This window comes from Paroedura picta, chromosome 10 (genome assembly GCF_049243985.1).
Source record: "Paroedura picta isolate Pp20150507F chromosome 10, Ppicta_v3.0, whole genome shotgun sequence".
Taxonomy (NCBI): Eukaryota; Metazoa; Chordata; class Lepidosauria; order Squamata; family Gekkonidae; genus Paroedura; species Paroedura picta.
The window spans coordinates 63,155,056-63,169,674 of NC_135378.1; the positions used below are offsets into that span (position 1 = coordinate 63,155,056).

General features: G+C 42.0%; 1 protein-coding gene across 1 annotated transcript in view; it reads left to right on the top strand.

Moving 5' to 3' along the window:
• The first annotated feature begins 244 nt into the window (after positions 1–244).
• The window catches only part of PDE5A (phosphodiesterase 5A), a 114,250-nt gene continuing 99,875 nt past the window's right edge, over positions 245–14,619 (top strand). The window contains exon 1 of the mRNA XM_077300444.1: positions 245–381. The gene's annotated coding sequence lies outside the window, so the exon portion shown is untranslated. The remainder of the gene's footprint in view (positions 382–14,619) is intronic.

The window sequence follows — 14,619 nt, forward strand, 5'->3', positions numbered from 1 at the left end:
TCAGTAGTGCTATATTTGGAGTGGAAAGTGATCCTGGGTGAGCATGAAGAGCCACTGGGAAGCAACTGAGAGAGGTCTCAAACAGATGACACTACACACAAGGAAGAATCAACTTTAAAGTATCTGGGCAAATTTCCACATTAACTGAGCTAACACTTCTTTCCCATTACATCACATTCAAAACAATCCCTATATTACAGACCATATGTTGCTTAAAGAAAATCCCCACAAGGCAGAGGCATACACCAGCTTACTAAAAGACAGCCTATTCCAGCTGGATTGCTAACACACCAAAGAAATGAAAGCAAGCCATGAAAATCTCCAGCTGTACAGGAAAAGGAGCTACATATGACATCTCAACAAGATGACATGAATCAAGAGGTAAGATGAAAGACTACGTTTGGCTAAATGGCACAGAGAGTAAATTAAAAACAAAACAAAAATTAAGAGGAATGGATAACATGGACAGCAAATGGATTTGTCTTTCTGAAGCCATGTTCCTTTAAGCTACAGATCTTGCCCCCTGCTCAGGGTAGCCAAATGGACTAGCCAAGAAATGTTCTACCAATTTTATTAGAAGCTTAATGTGTTGAAATGAACAGCTGAAACTTTTCATGGGATGGAGATATCACCAGGTAAATAATAGTCCAGCATGGTGTAGTAGTTAAAGAGCAGGGGACTCCTCTACATGCAGACAGTTGGGTGACCTTTGATTAGTCAGTTCTCTTAGGCCTGTTCTCACAGTTCTCTTAGAGCTCTCTCAGCCCCACCTCCCTCACAGGGTGTCTGTTGTGGGGGACAGGAAGGGAAAGGTGTTTGTAAGCGGCTTTGAGATTCCTTCAGGTAGTGAAAAGCAGGGAATAAAGAAATAGCTCTTCTTCATTAAGCCTCTGTTTGAGGGATGGGACATTAGAGATGCAGTTTTCTCCAGGGTTTTTTTTGGCAATTTTAATTCCAGAAGGTCAGGGGTTTCACAAAAGAGACCTGACTTACAGATTATATATATTTAATTCTCAGAGAAACCTTCAGACTCCCCACCCCCATTTATCTAGTTTATTTGTAAGTAGGGAAACACTGAAACATCCGGCAATGGGTGGCAAGATGATACAGACACTGTTTTAAAAATACGCACAAAGGAATAGTATTTCTACATTAGTTGACATTAAACTCAGGAGGTGGTGTATTAAATGACAGAGTAGAAATCACATCATCTGCATTAAGCTGAATCTTTAACTCATGGAATTTACTGGCTTAATTGGATATATAGGATATCACCAAGCCAAAGCTAAGAACTTCTGAATTCTATTAATTGAAATGGGAGTGTTAATCCCTGGCATTTCCAGTTAAAAGGGCCACATGGTAGGTGATGTGAAAGACCTTCACTTGGTAGGTGATATGAAAGGCTACTGAAAGAGGGATTTAATTTAATTTTCACTCATATTTCATCCTTCCCTAGCAGCTCAGAGTGGATCACAACAAGATTCAATACAATCCAAATACAATATGAAGTAAACATAACATATAAATACAAGCATAGTTATATTTAAAATTTAAGTTTAAAATATTAAAATCTAACAAGCCAACAAGCTGCCTCTTTCTCACAGGGAATTATACTAACTAAATTAAGGGGCGGGGAGCCCCATAAAGTTCTTGGAGAGTCTGACTAATGATGAGGTAGACAGGCAGACTGTAATGTTTTCTCATGAGTAACTTACATGAAAGTCTTGAAAGGGACCATGGATGGAAACCGGCTGTCCAGGTCTCAGGCAGTTGTGTCGCCTGTACCTGTTTACTTTGAAATTCCACTGAGTTCACTGGAACATATTTATTTGTTTGTTTGTTTGTTTATTAAGAGTGCATAGGACCCACAGTAGCCCCTCTTATCTTGGAGGCCAGAGGTAGACCCTTAAATTTTCTATGGCAATGGGGGACAAAGCCATTTTGACTGGTCCTGTACATTTGTTCCCTGCTCTTGCTGTCTTTGCTTTTCTGTCTTCTCTTGGAACATGCAGGCCTCTATTGTACCATGCAGCACATAATGGAGTGATGGGAATAACTGGGCTACAGAGCACACCAGTGGGAACCTCTTTATCTACTTTGTCCCCTGCTCCTTCAGAACATGTACAGACGCAAATAGGAAGGGAAAAGTTGGAAGATGTGAATGCCTGATTTTGGCCAGACGGAGTCTATAATTTTGAGACAACAAGCTACCTTTGTGTTTTGTCTGAATTTCTTTTCCACTTTGATTTTTAATACATCCGTGGTTCTTCCAGTTGGGATATATACAAAGCATTTTAGAAATCTTGAGGGAAGATCTTTTAAGATCTCATAATGCGTGCACCTTTTTGGGCTTCCAGGCCCCAGCAGGCTTGGATCAATGCCTTCCTTTATCGCAATTAAATCACATTGGCAGATCCAGTTCCACAAACTGGAACGCTGAATAGCTTACAAAAGGGAAGATTTCTCATTTTGTGTTTTTTTAACAAGTTTCCTATTGGCATGGGTTAAGCGGTAGAACATAAACAACTAGAAGAAGAAGGGTTGCAATTTGACATTGTGAGAAGTATCTGAAGTGTCACCAGCTATGTATATGCCCAAAGTTAAGAATCTATATACTAACAGCCACGTTGGCCAAATCATAGCAACTGGAGCTATGAATTTTCCTGCTAACATGGGACATTTTTCAGGTTTGTCAAAAGTTCAGAACTTTTGACAAACCTGAAAAATGTCCCATGTTAGCAGGAAAATGTGAAATCTTTAAAAAAGAAAAGAAAATCCACACTGGAGAATTTAAGCTAAACATCCGGAAGAAGTTCTTGATGGTTAGAGACATTCCTCAGTGGAACAGGCTTCCTCAGGAGGTGGTGGGTTCTCCTTCCTTTGACGTTTTTAAGCACAGGCTAGATAGCCACCTCGCAGAAATGCTGATTCTGTTGATTTAGGAGGATTGTCAATGTCTGGGCAGAAGGGAGTGTGTTCATACTTGGCTCATGTAGCCCTTTCTTGGAAGCCCAGGGAAATGGCAATCACCATTTTTGGTTCAGGAGGTGAATTTCCTCCAGGCCTGACTGGCCATGGATTATGGGTTTTTTGGGGGGAGGCATAATCTGGGCATGGAATTGGGATCATTGTGGGTGGGCAAGTAGTTGTGAATGCCCTGCATTCTGCTAGATGACCCTGGAGGTCCCTTCCAACTCTGTGATTCTATGATTCATTAAAAAAATACACACAAAATGATAAAAGGATTGTCTGTAGCTTTAAAAAAATGGATTCCCTCAGTGAAAGTTGCTAGGCAACCATAGCATTTCAGGCTTCAGTTTCTGTGAGTAAAAGATAGGTTGAGGGGGGCAAGGTCCTTTCTGGGACTATTTGGCCTCACTGGGGCCAGACCTGTCAGGGCTGCCAACTCCAAGCTGAGATATTCCTGGAGATTTTGTGTTGAAGTCTGAGGAGTGCAGTGTTTGGAGATGGGAGAGGCATCAGCATGGTATAATGCCATAGAGTCACCCCTCCAAAGCAGCCATTTTTCCATGGGGGCAGTTCTTGGTTGTGTAATTCTGGGTTATTTTCAGGTCTCATGTGGAAACTTGCAACCCTAGTCCTAGCAGCAGCATCTGGGTGACTTGATACCACCTGCCTTGCATGACTACAAGGTCTGGCTACTTACTATTGTTAACAACAGCCACTTGATGAAAGCCAGTGTAGAATAGTGGTTAGAGGTTCAGAGTAGTAGGGTCTAGAAGACCCAGATTCAGATCCCCATCTTGCTGTGAAAGCTAAAAGGGTGATTTTGGACCAGTCATATACTTTCAGCCTAACCTACCTCACACGGTGGTTTTGCATATAAAAAGGAGGAGAGAATAAGGTAAACTGCTTTGGTCCCCACTGCAGAGAAAGAGGGTAGTATTCCTAGATAGAGGCAGGGAGGAGGTGGAAAGCTGAAGATCAGGGGGCATAAAGATAGGTTGGCTAGTGGGTGGGAAGGAGATAGGGTTGCCAACTCCAGGGTGGAAAATTCATGGGGATCTGAGTGGTGAAGTCTTGGGTGGGTGAGGCTTGGGGGAGGATGGACCTCAACGAGGTACAATGCCATAGAGTCCACCTTCAAAATCAGCCGTTTCCTCCAGAGGAACTAGCACTGCCAACCTCCAGGTGAGGACTGGAGAGCAGCCAGAATAATTGATCTCTAGATGAGAAAATGGCTGCTCTGGAGGGTGGAGTCTACTGAATTATATCCTGCTGAAGTTGCTTTCCTTCTCAAACTCTCCCTGGGCTCCATAAATAATCTCCAGGAATTTTCCAGACTGGAGCTGGCAATCTTAAGGGGAACTGATCTCTGTAGTTAGAAGATCCATTGTGATTCCTGAAGAGCCACTGCCACCACTTCTGTTATGCCGGGGGCGGGGGGACAGGCAGGAGGATGGGGAAATGATGAGGCAAAAAAGAGAAAGAGTGATGAGGTAGAGAGGCAGAAAAGGAGAACGACAGAGACACTGACAGGCCTTGTGGAAAGAGAAAGTCAGAAAATGAGTGGCAGGAACAGGGTGAGAGCCATCATGGCCCCTCAGGCAAAGATTCCATCTGCCACCCCCCCACCCCCCGTATGACCCTGACCCAAACCAAATGTCATAACAAAACAAATCACTTCACTGCCTGTTACCATACATGCATATATTTGTCTGCTTGTCCGTTTGTGGCAAGCATAACTCTGAAAATAAGGAATGTCAATATTAGCCACCAACTTCAGGATGATCACGGGAGTCCCATGGCCAAAATGTAAAGGAACTGGAATATCTGGACCCATATGATCTCCAGATCCCAAAGCAGAGGGGAATGGGATAGTTGATCCCACAAGTGTCTTGTGGATCCCCACCTGTCCTTTTAAAAAGTAATTGTTTGAAAAGTATGAATTAACACTGTTTAGAAGATTTTCTTTAAGACATACGGAAAAAGTTGCCTTTAGCAGCTTCTGGGGGAAAGCTCCAAGCATATTGCAAAGGAATCTGAAACAAACCCAATTAATCTTTTGCTTTGGTTTGGTTCTGCCTTTGCTTTACAAAGTACAGGTTTTCCTGCTCTGTCTCTTCTAGAATATGTAGTTCTGCCGAGTCAGGCAGTCTTGTTTCTCTTAAAAATAGCAACCTCTCAACAAAGCTTGGGAATATACACTTCTCTTACTCACAGGAGGCCAGAGGAACATTGCCTATTAAAAAGCTAGTCTCAGGTGGAACTTTTAAATATAGTTCTGGCACAACAATAGGAAAAAATTAGATCAAACTTTGTTATATGTTCAGTGCCAATGAAATTTCATGTAGCTTGCTTGCACAATTTGATTATCAACGATGTTTTCGGGAGTAATTCCAGAACAAATTTAATATAAATACCATGTAGAGTTTCTTTGAGGTTCAGAATATGTAAAAGCTGAACTCCGAGGTGACCATTGTAAAAACAAACAAGCATAACAGGACTGGCAACTTCCAAAATACAAAACCATAATCCGGTAAGTCGCCTTCAACTTTTTGTCAAAGATTTTGAATTGTTTGCATGTTTCATTGTCCTGCGTTCTTCCAAAGATTGGTTTGTTGTGGCACTTCCTGAGGACACTTTACAAATCCGAGAAGTAAATGAAAAAAAAAAGCTGTATTTTAAATGCTGTCCTATTTATGAATGTAGCGTGTGTGAAATGACAATATTATTTTTTGCTGTAGTCCAGAAAACAAAAGCAAAACACACTGGGTTAATTTAATTCCTATTACTCACCGGAGTGTCTATACAGCTTCCCCAGAAGTGCAGCTCCATGCTTGCAAGGGGGCAGCTGGAGATGGGGAGGGAGGCAGCTTACAGCAAAGAATTCTCATGGGTAGATCAGTGTATGGTGAAGGTACAGTTTATGCAAAAGATCACAACCAAAGAGTATGAGCAGAATCACAGGATATGAAGGGTGCAGAAGATAATTTGGTTACAGTACAAACAAGTAATACTTTGCTACCATTTTGCATGGTAATGATGCCATAAAGTTTGATGCCATAAATAACCAAATGATGCCATAAATAACCAAAGACTTTGGTTATTGTTCCATAAATTAAGTTACACTTACTAGGTGTAACTAACTATTCTGGTTGCCTCTAGCAAAGAGCTTTCAGGGATAGACACCAAACTGAAAGGATTGGAATGCTGCTGAAGAGAGGTGGGTATCCATGCAAGGGGGGAAAATCCATGGAACTCACCCCTTGAAGCCATAGATTGCTCCATTATAATTTCGATCTCCCTGAAATATGTACATTGCGCTTTTCAGCCCTTCCCATTCTGGAAATAGAGCTGTTATATTTGTTGAATGGCACTGTCAGACTTAGGCAGTTTGCTGACAGCTTGTCCCCAGCACTGTTACAGGTACATAGGCTGGAGCTCCTGAACTTTTAGGAACTTTAAAATGGGAAGTGGTCTTCCATGGTATTAGAACTGAGTGGCTGACCAGGGCCCATGCTGCACATGTTGGATAATGAACTTTTAATGCACTTTAGAAGCAGATTCTCTTGTTCCACGCAGGAAAATCCAGCCGCAAAAGCACATTGAAAGTGCTTTTGTGTCCAGAATGGGCCCTGGTCTATTCAGGACCACCCACTACTCTGCTTTTAATTTTCAGACTATGACATTTGTGTTGGTTGTCCCAGTTTAAAGCTTCCATCCATTATTTTGCCTCTTTTCTGCCTCCATATGACCAAAGTACACATTTACTGTGTACTTTTGATGTCTTTTGTCACTTTTGATGTGATTGCATATAGACTGGGGTTGTTTTAGGTGGGGGTGCACAGAGTGCAGGTCTGCATTGGTAAAACACCACATGCACTGAAATTATATGCATGATTTCAGCAATACATCATTTTTTGCAGTGTTCCACAAATGTCCCTTTGCATGTTGGTAAGGCAGAGGAGGGAAAAGATGCAAATGAACTGATAGAACTGATGGAACCGGGATAATGCATCACTCAATTCTTAACTGAGCTAAAATGAAGGGCTAAAATGTAGTACAGAGCAAAATTAGAGAACAATAAAACAATGGAAAAGGAAAATAACTGTGTACCATTTCTACTTGCCTATGTAGGATTTCCCTTTGGAGGGTATCAAGTTCCTGTGTCCATCAGCAGATATTCAGCAGTTGTAGCTTTACCTGAAAGAAAGTGCAATTTTAAAAATGAGCTTTGTGACTGCTAAACACACAGGAGATTTGCAAAATTTCAGCACACAGAAATCTTCAAGTAAATATGAACCATACAATTCATTGCTTATTCTATAAAGCAGTGGTCCCCAACTTTTTTATCACCAGGGACCGGTCAACGCTTGACAATTTTACTGAGGCACGGGGGGGGGGGTACTCTTTTGCTGAGGGATGCCGCTGCCTGAGCCCCTGCTCCACTTGTTTTCCCACCAGTACCCCTGACTTCCTGCTGCCTGCTGGTGAGCGCTGCCAGCAGCAGCTGTGCAGTGCCACGCTGAGGGGGAGCCCCAGCCATGGTGGCTGCTGGAGAGCACCAAAGGTGAGCGAGCGGCAGAGTGGCAGGGCAGACCCCGAGACAGCATCCAGGAAGGAGGACGAGGAGGACCCGCGGTCCGATACCAACTGATCCACAGACTTGTACCGGTCTCCAAACCGGGGGTTGGGGACCACTGCTATAAAGTATATATGAAAAAAGTAATTGTTTTCCTAGAATTATTATTAACCTTTTGCAATTATTGAGGTGCATCCCATCAGCATTGTTTTCTTTGGGTTTTTCATCTTCTCTGGAGCATATGATCCATTTTAGGCCATCTGGCAGACCTTAGTAACAAGTTGCTTCCATCACGCTTAAGTAAACAAGTATTTTTGTGGACTTTGATTCATATTCACCAGGCCTTTCATGACTTGGCAACACTGATTAGCTGCTCAGAACATCCCTAACCTAACTGCAAATGAGAAATGCAACCAGTTACACTTACTCAGCAAAAAGGATGGTATGATAAGGGGGGATCACATCAATATTTCTATGCTCAAGAGGGCTCTTTTACAATATAGTTGCACTATACAAAACATTTCACAAAATTATTAGGGATTGTGGACTATACTAATGTGTATAGCTTGCTGAAACTAGGATCTGCAAGGGTAATTTTTTACACCATTTAATGTGTCACATTAATGGTTACTTTGCTTCAGTTCTGTTTTTAGCCTACTGATGAGTTCTTCAGCCCTAATTTCTGTTGCATTGTTCACTGAATGTCTTGTCAATTATATTCACACATTCTGTTTAGTGACTTGTAAAGAAAATAAATAAACCTACATCAAAAAAGATTATATAGAAACCTGTTGAATGTAGGGGATTTGCTTCTGGGATAATTTAAAGGACATTTCCGCACATCGTTAAAAATAGTGTTACACCAGCTGAGTGGCATAACCCTACATGTAATCATGCCTCATATTTTTTGCTGTCTCAGTCTTCTCTGCTGCCATTTTGCGCTTCTCCCCCTCCACAAGTGCTGCTGGAAATGGCGGGAGAGAGCAACGCGATTTATGTGACTCTCTTCCACCTGTCAAACAATCCAGGCAGCCAATCCCCTTTCTCCATGCTTTAAAGGGCCCATGATGCCCGCTATTATTTTAAATCAGTAGTTCTCCATAATCATAGATGCCTAGTGCTTCTATATTGCCACTCCTTATGGAATCACGAATCTTGCTTCTTTAAAAAATAAATCTCATTCCTGGTTGGGGGAGGAAGCTTAGAGAGGCATGCTTTGTGCTACAACTTTGGGGAAATGAACCCTCTGGACAAATAAACCCTCTTCCTGTGGTAAGATAATTAGAATTATCTGCTGCTTCACTTTCTTTATGTTTTGTACAACTTTGCAAAGTCTGAAAAAGTTTTCTTCATGAAGCTCCAGAATGGTGTCCACTGTTCATAATATTTCTCCAAGCTTTTGTCCCTTAATAGTGCTGTTATTCTGGCTGAATCTGCAAAGTGCAATGTCTTCTTTATCCAGTCTTCTATGGTAGCAGTTTCTGAGCTTCTCCATTTAGCCACATACACCAGTCTTACTGCTGATACTGCATAAACAAGAAGGGTCCTCCTATCTTAGGTATATCCCCCTCTACAGAGCTCAATAAAAATAATTTGTTTTTTTTCCTCCAGGTTACAATTCATAACTTTTAAAATTCATCAAGTACTCCACCCCAATATTTTCTTACATTTTTACAACCCCACCACATGTGATAGTAATCCCCCTTTTCAACCTTACATTTCCAAGAAGAAAGGAAATTCTGTGGTGCTAGGGTTGCCTACTGTAAGCTGGAAAAGTTCCAGTGATTTTGGGATAGAGCCTCAAGAGGGCAGGTTATGGGGATGGGAGGGATATTAGAAGGTTGTAATGTCACAGAGTCCACTGTCCAAAGCAGCCATTTTATCCAGAGAAAATGACACCTGTAATCTAGAGATGTAATTCTGGGAGATCTCCAGGCCCCATTTGGAGGCTGTCAACCCAACTTAACACCTTTCCTGTCTGCCCATCCATCCCCACTCTGTCAACCAGGGCCTGGGGAGCCTTTTTGCTTGTTGCGGGGAGCCAAAACGCTCCCCAGGCCCCGGGGAAGGTGATCCATGGCTCGCAGAGTCAAGCCGCCAAGAAAAACGCCCCCCAGGCCCCGGGGAAGCGTTTTTCTTGGCGTTTTCCTTGCAAAAAGGCTCCCCAAGCCTGGGGAGCCTTTTTGCAAGTCATGGGGGAGGGAAAACACTCCCTGCTGGAAGCTCCGGCTGCAACCTGGAGCCTGCCAGCCCCGTCGCCCTTCCTGCACTGCTCCCGCTCCTGCTGCCTTCTCCCCAACCCTCCACATGCCCATTTTTAAAAATGGGCTTTGTTTCTAGTCAACTGATAAATGTTCAACATATTTTAAAAAATTAACTCTCACCCATTCTGGAAACCCTGCTTTAGCCACTGCACAAAAGTTAAGTTAGAATTGCTAGGTCTACTGGCTACTCTGAGCCATTAGTTCAATAGTAAAAGGGCTGCTTCTCAGAAAAGGACATAAAGCTTGGTGGATGGGTACACCCCTTGAACTATGATGGCCATGACTGAAATACCCAAGAGCTAGGTACAAAGCATCTGGCATGCTTGTCTTGTAACATAAGGTTTGGCAGGAAGGAACATACTTTTTAACATATTTACTAATGATCTAGATGAGAGGGTGGAGGGACTACTCATCAAGTTTGCAGATGACACCAAATTAGGAGGACTGGCAAATACTCCAGAAGATAGAGACAGAGTTCAACGAGATCTGAATACAATGGAAAAATGGGCAAATGAGAACAAGATGCAATTTAATAAACATAAGTGTAAAGTTCTGCATCTGGGTCAGAAAAATGAAAAGCATGCCTACTGGATGGGGGAAACGCTTCTAGGTAACATTGTATGTGAACGAGACCTTGGGGTACTTGTGGATTGTAAACTAAACATGAGCAGGCAGTGTGATGCAGCGGTAAAAAAGGCGAATGCCATTTTGGGCTGTATCAACAGGGGCGTCACATCAAAATCACAAGATGTCATAGTCCCATTGTATATGGCACTGGTCAGACCACACCTGGAGTACTGTGTGCAGTTCTGGAGGCCTCACTTCAAGAAGGACATAGATAAAATTGAAAGGGTACAGAGGAGAGTTACGAGGATGATCTGGGGCCAAGGGACCAAGTCCTATGAAGATAGGTTGGGGGACTTGGGAATGTTCAGCCTGGAGAAAAGGAGGTTAAGAGGGGACATGATAGCCCTCTTTAAGCATTTGAAAGGTTGTCACTTGGAGAAGGGCAGGATGCTGTTTCCGTTGGCTGCAGAGGAGAGGACACGCAGTAATGGGTTTAAACTACAAGTACAACGATATAGGCTAGATATCAGGGGGGAAAATTCATAGTCAGAGTAGTTCAGCAGTGGAATAGGCTGCCTAAGGAGGTGGTGAGCTCCCCCTCACTGGCAGTCTTCAAGCAAAGGTTGGATACACATTTTTCTTGGATGCTTTAGGATGCTTAGGGCTGATCCTGCGTTGAACAGGGGGTTGGACTAGATGGCCTGTATGGCCCCTTCCAAATCTATGATTATGTGATTCTGTGAACATGAGCCATGTGAGTGTTCAGCATCTTGGTGCCAGGGAGGAGTCACCTAGACTTTAGGAATGCCTAAACAGAGAGAATCTGATTCTTCTGCATCCTGTTGGATTTTTTTCCAGCACTCAACTGGATGTGAATTTTTGGTTAGTTATTGCAGATCTTATTCTGTGTGAATTACAGTTGATCTCCTTGATTTATCCAAATACTGTCCTTGTTTGCTATATTTTGTGCCAGTTTCTTGTCATGGTGAGGACTTCTTTTAACATTCAGCCCTTGTTTACCCAATTCATCTTCCTTTCTCTTTATGAACGAAATGCATTTTCCATAATGAGCACAGCCTTTCCTTACTAATTACCAAAGAAGTTCCAATAAAATATGAGCTTATTGTTCTGGGATGGCTAACTCATAAGATGTGCAGGGAGCACAACCTGATGTCCTTTGGTTGTCCAGCCACCTGATTTTCTTTCACTCAGTCTGCTTTTGTAAATAGATACTAATTGGTGGTGCAGGTTACTGCCTCAAAAGGATGCCCAGCAATTTAAAAGCACCTGGAGTACCAGTGAAGAGCCCATTTTAATAGCTGGCTATGACTTGGTTAAAGCTGCCTGGGTAGAAGAGCAAGATAATAATGAGGGCTGTAATGGGTCATATATGGCAGGAAACAACCCCTTCCCCCACCACACCCATTCAGCAGAACTGAATATTATGACTTTAAGTTGTAATAAATACCCCTTAGAGCAGGGGTAGTCAACCTGTGGTCCTCCAGATGTTCATGGACTACAATTCCCATGAGCCCCTGCAATGTTTGTTGGCAGAGGGTCATGGGAATTGTAGTCCATGAACATCTGGAGGACCACAGGTTGGCTACCCCTGCCTTAGAGGAAAACCATTTTTAAAGTGTTGATATGATTTTCCCCTTCTCTCCTTAGATAAAAGTGAAGAAGCCCCTTTCACTGTGTATTAAAAATGCAACTCATTTCAAATCTTTCTTTTCTTCATGGCCAGCTGCATATCAGAATTGCATCTGGAGTCAATAGCAAAGTGTTAAAATCTTGTTCCTGTGATCTTTCTAGACTAATAGAAAACAGGCAGCACCAATAAATTCTATGACAACAGCTCCTCTGGAATTTTTAGTCTGCAAGAAAAATATTTTGATACTTCTTAGGATGGAACTCTTTCTGTATAGCTTGAAAAATGTATAACTGTTTTTCTGTTTTTCAAACCAAGAACTGACCACACAATCTCAAATTCCAATAATGGACACTGTACAAATAATTTTCTTTTTTTTTAAAGTAGGCTTATATTTTCTTGGTTTACAGAACATTTTAAAAGTACAATGGATTACCAAGGAATGTGTACCTTGGATAGGGTATATCCTACAGTAATCTTGTTGAAGATAAATATGTTTTGGTCAGGTCAGGTCTGGGAGATTACCTGGAAACTGTACATGTGCTATTTTAAGTCCCATGATGGGAAAATTCAGATAACAATTATTCATGGCAATTAAAATTAAACATATGAAGAAAGGTCCATACCATATATAGTCATAACAAGGTATTACTATGTTTTCTGTCCCTTAAGGGGCAATATGAACAACTATAATAGTATTTGCTGGAACACATTACCGTGAACATCCTCCTGAATGCTGACAAGCTGAATCAAGTATGATCAAGCTTTAGCTGCCATATTTTGAGTAATGGCAGAAGACTTTACAATAAAAATCCCTCCACCCAGGTTTCTCTTATTTTCTGTGGGTGCAGTGAATTTTTGTGAACTCCATCCAGCTCTTGTAATAAGCCAAAAACATGCATGACAAGGGAACCCGGATTATTTATTTCTGTTCCCTTCCCATTTTAACCACAATTCATCTCAGTGATGTTCCGTGTTTTTGTATGTGTGGATCAAACAACTGCAATGCAGACATGCCACAGAATAAGAAGATTATACTCCACTTCAGTGGAGCTCTTACTTGTGAAAACTCAAACTGTGTCAACTAAAATGCACATGTAATTTAATTCTGAAAATCACTGGCATTTGTCCTCTCTGCCAGAGCAGCTGGTTGGCCACTGCATAAAACATGGTTACTGACTAGATAGACCACTGGTCTGATCTAGCAGGGCTCTTCTTATGCTTCCAAGGGAGTTGATTTTTTTTTAAGACTCAGGAGGAAGAGGTTGGAAAAAATTTAATGCTGCTGTAGTGTACAGTTTCTGGAATGTTCATGATTGGCAGAATAAGAGGGAGAGAAATTCTGGAGCAGGAGTGACTGGAAAGGATACAATACTTGTCCAGTTTATTTAGAAGAAGAGCTGGATTTTTTGTATTTACTACCCTGCTATTTACTACCCAAAGGACTCTCAACGTGGTACATAATTGCCTACCCCTTCCTTCCCCATAGCAGACATCCCATGACATAGGTGAGGCTGTGAGAGCTCTGAGAACTGTGACTGACTCAAGGACACCCAACTGACTGCATGTGGAGGAAAGGGGACTCAAACTCCAAACTCCAGATTAGGGTCTGCTGCTCTTAACCACTATACCAGCTGGCTCTCAGATGTCAGTTCCACATGTATAAATTAATATAACTAATTGAGATATTTTTGGCCTGGGTGGCATAAAACTATAAATAGCATATAAATAGCATAAAACTACAAATACATAAATAAACTCCTGAGGATTATTAATATGATACACTTAGGCTATAATTTACAAAGGAGTATGTGTCAACCTCATTTGCTGTGACATGTGGATTATAAGTGTCCCATGCTCAATATGGGTGAGGTCTACTAATCCAGATGGTCCACATTGTAGTAGACTGCTAGCACAACTTCCTCTGTTTCTGCATGAAGCAGAAACTGGCCATTAGGCAGGCTGGTGCTTGAAAGTACCATCAAGTTGCTGACTTCTGGTGACCCCTTCAAGGCAACAGGCAGGGGTGGTTTGCCACTGGCCTCTACGGTCTTCCATAGAGGTCTCCCATCCAAATACTCACCAGGACCGACCCTGCTTAACTTCCAAGATCAGACTAGTTTGGCCCAACTTGGGCAAGGACATGATTTAGACATGCCAGTGATAAAAGCTGACCTTGACTAAACTTGACCATACTGCTACCCACTAGGGATAAGAGGAGTTCATCAGTTTTGAACTCAATGCCATATCTGCTAACAAATTATAGGAGCAATGTCTAATGCTCAAAGGAACACAGGATGTTCTTTGAGAGGGTGAGGGTCAGGTTCAGTGACCTCAAAGTGACTGCATACCAAATAAACCAGGAAAATTGTGTTTTGAGTCCAAATAGAAGCATTTTGGGATTTGATGACTTTGATTAAAAACAAAACAATCTAACAGATGAAAAAGTTGTTTCTCTTCTAACTCAACACATGGTCATTGAATAGATCCTTAAGTGATGCTGGAAGCTTCCATTTATTATATAAAGGAGAAGTCCATGAAGCTGTTTACATTTGGACTGAACCAGAAATTCCCCCAGTGACCTCTACAAGTGT